Source organism: Aulostomus chinensis, chromosome 1 (genome assembly GCF_037954235.1).
Source record: "Aulostomus chinensis isolate RoL2024-O1b breed Wild chromosome 1, RoL_Achi_v1.0, whole genome shotgun sequence".
Classification (NCBI taxonomy): domain Eukaryota; kingdom Metazoa; phylum Chordata; class Actinopteri; order Syngnathiformes; family Aulostomidae; genus Aulostomus; species Aulostomus chinensis.
In genome coordinates, this window is record NC_141320.1 from 61,602,725 (window position 1) to 61,611,572 (window position 8,848).

The window sequence follows — 8,848 nt, forward strand, 5'->3', positions numbered from 1 at the left end:
GATGATTTCAAACTCTTGATGAAAAAAAAAAAAAAGAAGGATGTATTAAGTACAAGCTGCTCCGGTATTCCAGAACTTTTTTCAGAGGGAAACTAACTATTTTTCTCCTCTAATGCCATTTTAACCGCTCGAATCTGCAGTGAAATTTTCTGTTTGTACTTTTATGGAAAAAAAAAAACAGTTTCTCTTTGTGTCTGAAAGCTTTAGCGCCTCCCAATTTCATATAAATGAACGGTCCTTACATTCGCTCCCTCTGCAGGTACGTTCCCGCTCGCGTTTGTCGCGAGTGTGCATGGTTATCGGCGGAACTGGCTCCTTCTTTTTAGTGCCACTGCTGCCTTGAATGTGCTCAACTCATCGAATTGTGTCGCTTCATCGAGAGTTCCCAAATCTTACCGGATCAAAGGCGTTCATTTCTGACAGCTGAAATATTTCATTTTGCAGGGATCTGCGTGACGCTCAGGGCAATTAATCAATCATCTCACACCTAAAACGGGAACAGCAGGAGATGCCTTTGCCGAGCTTGCTACTTCCAATTCGCCTTCTGCTGGCTTGACAGAGGATAAATAATCGTGTCGCTCTTATCGCCTCCCAAATGTCGTCTAACCAATCAAACTGAACTTCTGTGGGGGTTGTGGGACGCCCCTCAGAACTCCTCCACTATTGGTACCTGCCTACAGTGGAGCTCACGGGAATCAGCTTCCAGAGCGTCCTCCAGAGCTCTTTGCCCTCTCTAATGTATTTACGTTGAATGCAAAGTCCATAAGAATCAAGACGCCGCAGTCTAAAACCCACAAAAACTCTCAGATGATAGCAAAAGAACTTAATGAAATCTGTGCTGCTTCGCCTTTAGCTTAGCTTTGCGTTTCCGCTCATGCCAATGAAGTTCTTCCTTTCTTTCTCGCAATGAGGCTGTACCCACAACTTCCTTGCAGTATTGTAGGCCGCCACCGCACACAAACACACACACACATATGAGCCACTGGCTTTTAGCAATCCTCCACATAGGACCTTTAAAGTACCGCTAACACGTGAATATTATAGGATGTGAAAAGACGGAGGAGTTCACTGTCAGCATCTGGTACTGTCACTTTTATTGGTTAGAGGTACTACAGCAATTACAATACTATTTAGAGCTGTGCAGTATTATTTACAGCTCTCATTACAGCGATTGTGAGTTGACTAGTTTGGCTAGTGTCAGCGACATATCTGCCGGGCCAAGAGATTTACTGCATTCTATTAAAGTGAGCTTCTAAAATCTGCTCGGTACAGGTGAGGAGGCAGTACTTTAGAGCTGGGAGCAGCTTATTGAGCATCCTGGAGGTGCTGTGGCCCTAATTCAGTGTGATGTGTGTTCAATGAGACCATCTGTGAAGGGAGGCGCAAACACACAACCACCTTTATGAACTTCAAAGTCACCGAAAACAGCACAGATACTGCAAACTCTTCCGCCGCAGCTGTGGGAAAGCCTGATGTTTTGATAGATTCGACTGTAATTTTACATCTGATGGTGATCCGGTGATATTTGGAAGAAAAGTGATGTGATTAAGTGGCTGACCCGATGCTCCTCGTGACTGTTGAGGTAAACCAATCACATAACAGCGTTAAAACTCAGTTTACTGCGTTGGTAACTGTCATGTTGTTTACAGCTGAAGCTTTCACTGCATTCTTCTCTTAATCCTTTCCCCTCCTTCCCTCTCTTAAAAGTGCACGCACAGCATTGTCGGCCCACGACAATAAAAGCAGACCTACTTTTCCTTTGAAATTTAAAAAAAAAAAAGAAGAAAAAAAAAAAAAACCTCCAGCTTTACATCTTGTAACCCCAGATATTTGGGTGCAGTGCGTCTGAGCTATAATAACTCATCACTGATGTTTATGACTTATAAAAGCTCATGCTGGGGCTGCTGCCGCGTATCATCCTTATAATGGAGACCCTGTTTTTCCATTTAATCCATCACCTGTGCTGTTTATTTCACTAATTTACGACCAACAATTACATTTTGTAAGGCTTGAAAAATTATAGTCATACTTTCGGCAAGACAAAAAGGACTTTCCTTCCCTGGTTGATCCGTAGCGTGCCCAACCATATTTGCACCAGGGTGCCTTGGCCAGATATGGTACGCATCTTGGCCTCAGAGTAGCGCAGTACATGATGTAATCTAGCCGCACACAAAGGGTCGGGTGTGGACTTTGATTGACAGTCCCGGACCCCGATGTGCAGCAGGTTGACTTGGCTGGACAATGACTTGCGGCAAAATACAGTAGAAACATGGAAACAAATATCCAAAAACAACAACAACAACAACAACAAAAAGGAGATGCAGCTACGAAAAAGACTTCGACACAAGGTATTCATGGGTGAAGCTGGAGAAAGGTCATTCGTGTATGGTTTTTTGAAATTTGCCAGTCTTATTTTTCAATTTCCCTCAGGGGGAATGTGATGTGAAGCGTCACAGGCGGTGTGCAGAAAAGCGAGGCTCCAAAAAGACACATCGCATTCTGTGGAGGAGTTTCTACAGAGACCAGGTAAGACCCAGTATAAGTTTAGCAGAGGCCAGCAGGGGCAGAAGAGGGCAATCATGCTTCAAGAAGCAACCTGGCCAAGTGTGAGGGGTTGGGTCCTGTCCCGTAGGCAACTGGACTTGATTGAGTTTACTTGAGGACATTTCACCTCTCATGCGAGAGAGACGGAACAACAGAAAAGAGAGGGCGGTCTTGGATCCAAGGTATCACCCACCAGCATCCCGCCCCAGACAACTGAACATCCATTCACACTTGGATCCACCCGACCCCAATAAAACCACATGAATACCGGTTGGATCAAAGACCCTTACGACTCCCTAAGAAGTCACAAGCTGAGAGTTTAAAGCCCCACCAGTTAAAACTGAAGAGAGCCCTTAGACAAGAGGTCTTGAAGAAACAAAAGACTGAAACCAGTGGACACAGCTTGCCTTGTTCCCCAACAGCACACTTCTTAAGAAGTTGTTGTCCAACTTAGAGACGTTTTTAGCATTTATAGCTCTGGAAACATCAAGGAGGACTCAGTAGGATTTCAATGTCTCCTTCAGTTTGGCCAATTCTGATGGTTTTCTTCAGATTTTGCTTGAAGAAAATTCAACATTTCAGCTGTGGGCATGAATTAAAAGCAGAGTAACCACCGCTGCCAGAAATGCTAGAACATAATTTCAACAGTAGAGCAAGAGGAGAAGACATTCAGTCAGCAAAAGTTCAGGTTGAAGATTCAGTAAATGTAGCGACCAGGAAAGGTTGCATCAGCACAATGTGATTCTAAGAAGGCTACATTTTATTGCTCATCATCTGTATTTTTTTTTCTTCCATTTGCAAGATTTAAAACCTGCTTTATTTTTATTGGTTCTTCAAAAAGGAGCTCTCTGTGAGAAGACATGAGGTTTTCTGAAACATCCCACTAGGATTAAATAATTTATTGGCTACATAAACCACTGGGACGGTTTTGGAGTGTGATCAGGATGACAATGAGGGATGTGGTTTATCTTGTAAGCATTAAAGGCAAAGACACAAACATGTACACTCGAGACTTATTTTATTGCCTTGTTTTGAACCCCTTCTAGGATGAACAAACTACAATTTCTTGATCATTTTTCAGGCTTATTTCTTCCTCAATAAAATGACATGCTGTAAGTTCCGATAATGCAGTTCCAAGAGAGCTAATTAAACCGTCTTCCTCCGCAGACCAGTGCCACCTTGTCCTGCTTTCCACCACAGAGCTCTTGCTCCCCCTTGTGGCAACTGACCGCCATCACGCCCTAACGTGACACTGCTGGCCTCCAAAACTGCTCTGCTATTTCATGCATCATTAACATGCATCAACTACTGACAATGATGAGGATAATTGGATTTTAAATGAACAGAGTTTATAATTTGCTCAAGAGATGGATGGGGATTATTAATGTGTGCGATGCTCCCGCCAACCCTGAATTAATTTACACCCATGGATTATCACGGTGTCCTCAAAACAACTGCAGACCAGGCCACCCTGGTTTAGCTCAAGCTTCGTTGCCATGGCGATTTTAGCTCACCTGCTCCATATTCAACAGGTAATGGTGAACTATGATCCTCAGCATTATCAGGTAGGCTTCACTCTCACAAGTTGCAGTCGACTTGTGTTCATAAAAGTCTCGCTCAGCCCTGAGAAGACGCACCACAAGTGGACGAGAAATAAAGAAAATATACGGACAGAACCAACGTTGTCAACTCATTCACAACATTGTTGGGTTAAATTTGTTCTGCCTTAAGTATTTAGTCTTGAAAAATTTCCCTGGGAGAGTTTTTCCCATCCTCCATGAAACAAGTCATCATTTCAGCCTGAAAAATCAGGAGGATGTTGCCAATTGTGGCTTAAAACAAAAAAAGAGTCCCATGAAACTGATGTCAGAGTCCCGTGTGATTCTGTATATGTACCTGCTTTCAGTGAATTCATGAGGAACTTCTGATGAATTTTGTTTTGCATTTGGATTGGACAACAATAGAGAACGGGCACCACACCGCCATACGATAAAATCAGACTGAACTTTCTCCTTCCAGCTCGTAGTTAAATCATTGAACTGTGCAGCTTTCCCAGACCTCCTGGATGTTTTCATACCAAACAAACAAAATTCTGACTTTTAAACTCGTCACACGATCCATCGTTTTACAGCAACTTTCACATTGTAAGCCTGTGGAGAACGACAGATTGGGGAAGGGGGGCACAAACTGAAAATGCAAAATTAGCTTTCCTCCACTCCTGGGTGCAGGATGAGTCAAACGTTCTTCCGGGAGGAGACAGGAGAGGGACTTTGGACCAATATTCCAAAAATCCCCGCAAATTACAAAGCCTTTGGATTGAGGTTTGAAATACTGAATCTCTATGGGCTTTACAGAAAAAAAATAAAGCCTCCTTCATATGAGTAGACCTGTAATATCACTTCCAACCACTAGATGTCGACAAAGGTCCCATTAGTGACAAACAGCAACAATCTCCAGCCCTTCATCTACAACAATACATTCTTTCATCTGTTATCCATTGTAAAGTTGTTGGGATCAGTTCCATCTTCATAACATAAATCAGTTTTTTGGGATAGGAAAAATGTGGAGAATGTCCCTTTCTTTGCGTTTCCTCACATTTAAACCATACTTCTTGTTCAAGACTTGACCTTGTGCAGTGCGCTTTATTTTGCCATCCAGCATTCAGTCCTGCTGAGCTGGCACCCTTTCTCTAGACGGAGATTCATCATCAATAATTCGTGGAATTAGCTTTATCGGAGCAGCACTTGACCATAATTACAGCAAGATTTCTTTACCCGGCTGAAGGCTTACACAGGAACGAGCAAAGTCACTCTCAGCAGCCTTGGCTTCACGCAGTTAAATGTACAGACATGGAACCTGGAAGTCTACTTTCCATCAGTTCTATTCAAAACATCAATGCAAAGACACAAAGAGCAAGCAGAATACGGGGGGGGGGGGGGGAATTGCACCTGGATTGTTTTCAAGGTGCATTTTTTGCTGCCACTCACAACAAAACATTGCACCACCTGACCTACTTGTCCTGAACCTCAACTGTTCCTTCAATGACAGACACAACAATGATCACCTTAGAACTGCTATTTAGACGCCATGTACTCTCATTCTAACCTGTATTTATCCTTGAATAAGACGCCGTGCTTTTTTTCTCCCACTCTAACATTTCCTCTTCAAGAGGATTACAAGTAGACGATAACACCCACACGCAATTTAACACTCAGAGTGAAACAAAGTGTGCTTGATGTCTCCCTCCCCTTTGTTTGATAGAAGTTGGATAAATGTTCCTTGTCCACATGGAACAGATGTTCATAGGTTGTCAATGTTGACCTGATGAAGGTCAAAAGCAAGTGTGGTTCATAAGTAGCGACAGAAATTAGTTGGGGAAATAAAATCTATCAACGAACATTGAAATTTTCAGAACATACAGAAAAAACAAGTACAAGACACGTACCGTTCATGCCATTTTTTTGGGGGGGGGGGGGGTTACCAAGGTGCAACATCACCCCTGCCTAAAAACCTGTTAAAGTTAAAGGGCCAACACATAGAGACGCCTACGGTCAATTTAGAGTCTGGATTGACCTCGTGCCCTCTGGCGCCAAAAAAGAAGAGGCAGCAGAAACAGAAAGAATTTTAACAGAAGCTCTCTTGGTTCAGCCCACAATTCAGTCGGACTCTTGGCCCGCCAAGGAAAAAATATTTGGACACCCCTGCTGCACTCCAAGGGAATCCTGATACCCAAAACCCTTTCAAATTTATTTACAACCGGTTTCCGTTATAAGCATCATTCTCTCCCTTAATACTCGTAACCCTGATGAATTTCTCACTGAGGGAGAATCTGCTTGCATGGTGTGAAGCACTGGTGAGTCCCTTACAAGTCATTATCAGTCTGTTCCTTCCCTCCCGTTCCACCCACACGCTCCAGGAGGCAATAGAACTCAGATGTAGGAGAACGTGTGACGCTCCCCATCTGTCTCTATCTTGTTCACTCACACACACACACACGCACACACATCTTGTTCTGGGATATTTGTTGGATTCGCAAACATTGACTTGGGTGAGTTGATCCAGTTAGTTAGGAATTTATATGCGGGTTATTGGCTGCTGCATTTGGCTTCAATTCGAGCTGATTGTAACTGGTGTTAATCATTCTATAATGAGCTAAAGTTGCAGTGGTTTACTGCATATTGGGGACATTTCTGTTGCAAACACGGTCTCAACTGCATATTTGCAGCATTAAGGAAAAGCTAGCCAGGTGGTTAGCCAACATTGCAAATTATTTGTTGGGTTCACAGAAAACTAAGCTCCACCAAGATTACTGAAAAATGTAATAATGTCAAAAACTGGTCGAAAACCAAGCTATCAATGGGTCAAAAAGTAGTCGAACAGAGTACAAACTTTGTATTCATTCTTTACAAAGGGAGCATGGAATCAAACACAGCAGATATTAAACAAAATACTGGCCGTGGGATCATTCGTTCATGGGACTCAGAGATCATCAACCATAATACTGAGTGGAAAAACTTTAAAAGTTTTAGTACCTGCATCAGGAGAGCAATGATATGACAAGGATTGTCCCCTGCACCTGTAGCGGTTAGCACGTCCCGCTACATCCAGGGCTGCATGAAAGAACCAGTACCACAATATGTGCCACTTGACTTTACTTAGACATAAATGCCAAACAAATTTTCACAAACTAATCCCTCGAAGTACTAATTCCATTTATATAAAAAAAGATTTTTAAGATGTATTTGGATAAAATACAACAGCTGAATACAGTCTGGTGAGCCGAGCGACATCTGGGGAACCGATTGGTTTATGTGGGTGATTGACATCTCTAAAGAACCAATAGCATACAGCTACAGTCGCCAAGTCTCCGGAAATGACGCACTTAGGCTTCTTACAGTCAATAAACATTCAGCTAGACCGCCGGAAAAGTGCTAAAAAAAAATAGGGCAGAAAAATAATATTAAGCAAGTAAATGTATTAGCAGCGCTTTTAGGCTTCACATAAACCTAACTATCTCGACAACAAAGCAGATTGGGCCACCAGTTAACCTCTTCGGAACGGTTCCGGACTCGGGGCCGAGCGACACATCTTTCACCAGAAACAGTCTTAGTCCAGCCCCGGCGACGCGATGTAGCATGTAGCATTCAAAAAAGGAGAAGCTAGGCTAAATAGCCTGAGCATAACCACCAGTTGTGTCAACAGCAAACACAATTCCATCGGCCAGCAACTACATAAACATGTAATTAAAAAAAAAAAACCACATAAACATGTAATTAAAAAAAAAAAACCACATCAGCAGAAACATACCTGTGGTACAGCCAAGCCAATTCCGGTGTCGTCCACGTCACTGTCGGCCGCTGGTTCCTCCACGTTTGGTCTTGTTGATGGAACTTTATAAAATCCTGTCAGTTCGTGATTTTTTTTTTCTATTGATAAAACCCCCACTGCTTTTTCTCGATGAATTTCTATCCTTTGGCTCCACTTTACAGCGTTCTCCCATCGGGTATTATTCGGTGGCTCCTTATTCTGTCAGTCAGTTTCCCTCTCAATCCGGAAATGACACCTGCGCATCGATAATTGAGTATCGGCAACTGTTCATTGGACAATTAAGACAGGATTTACCAATCAGGGTGGCTTTAGTTGATTATTTCATGATATCAACACCTGCAGTAGGCGGGCCGAGACAAGCGCGCGCGCGCGCACACACACACACACACACACACACACAGTGAAGCGCCAAATTTTTACAAAAGCTGCAATTTAGGGTGCTAACGTAAGAGTCATAGTTCTAATATATAAAATCCAGCTTCCTGTTCCCCCAAACCTGCCGAGGGTACCTTTATCCTCAGGGATGTACATTGAGGTGAACCAAAGTTCAGGGTTTTTGTTTTTTGTTGTTGTTGTTGTTGTTGTTTTTTTGAGGAAAAAAAAAGTATTTTCCATGTGGTTTAACATATGATTTAATTACAGATCGTAAATGTTCTCGCGCTCACTCTCATTTCAGCACGGTGGGCAAATGGGGACATTTAATAGACTCCTATAAAACGACTGCCATTTGACATGGGAATCAGAGAGGCCTGCGGGGGTTAAGTGACACTAAATGTAATTGCAGTGGAGAAGTACTGTATTGCGTAATTGCAGGTGGACTCGTGGGATTATGATGTCATCGTGGAAGCATAAAAAAAAAAGGGCGGGGGTCACAAAAGGAGGCTGGGATATGGGATTTATTTTGAGTTGATAATCCAGAAAAGAGATGAAATGCTGGTTTAAAGTACTGGATTGCAGTTTATTAGCAGATATCAAA

At 42.8% G+C, this 8,848-nt stretch overlaps 1 long non-coding RNA gene across 2 annotated transcripts in view; it reads right to left on the bottom strand.

The window, feature by feature from the left end:
* LOC147272625 (uncharacterized) overlaps positions 1 to 8,127 on the bottom strand; it is a 178,031-nt gene extending 169,904 nt beyond the window's left edge. For both annotated transcript variants that reach the window (XR_015115921.1, XR_015115923.1), the window contains exon 1: positions 7,852 to 8,127. This is a non-coding gene — a long non-coding RNA (uncharacterized LOC147272625). The remainder of the gene's footprint in view (positions 1 to 7,851) is intronic.
* Positions 8,128 to 8,848: the final 721 nt, after the last annotated feature.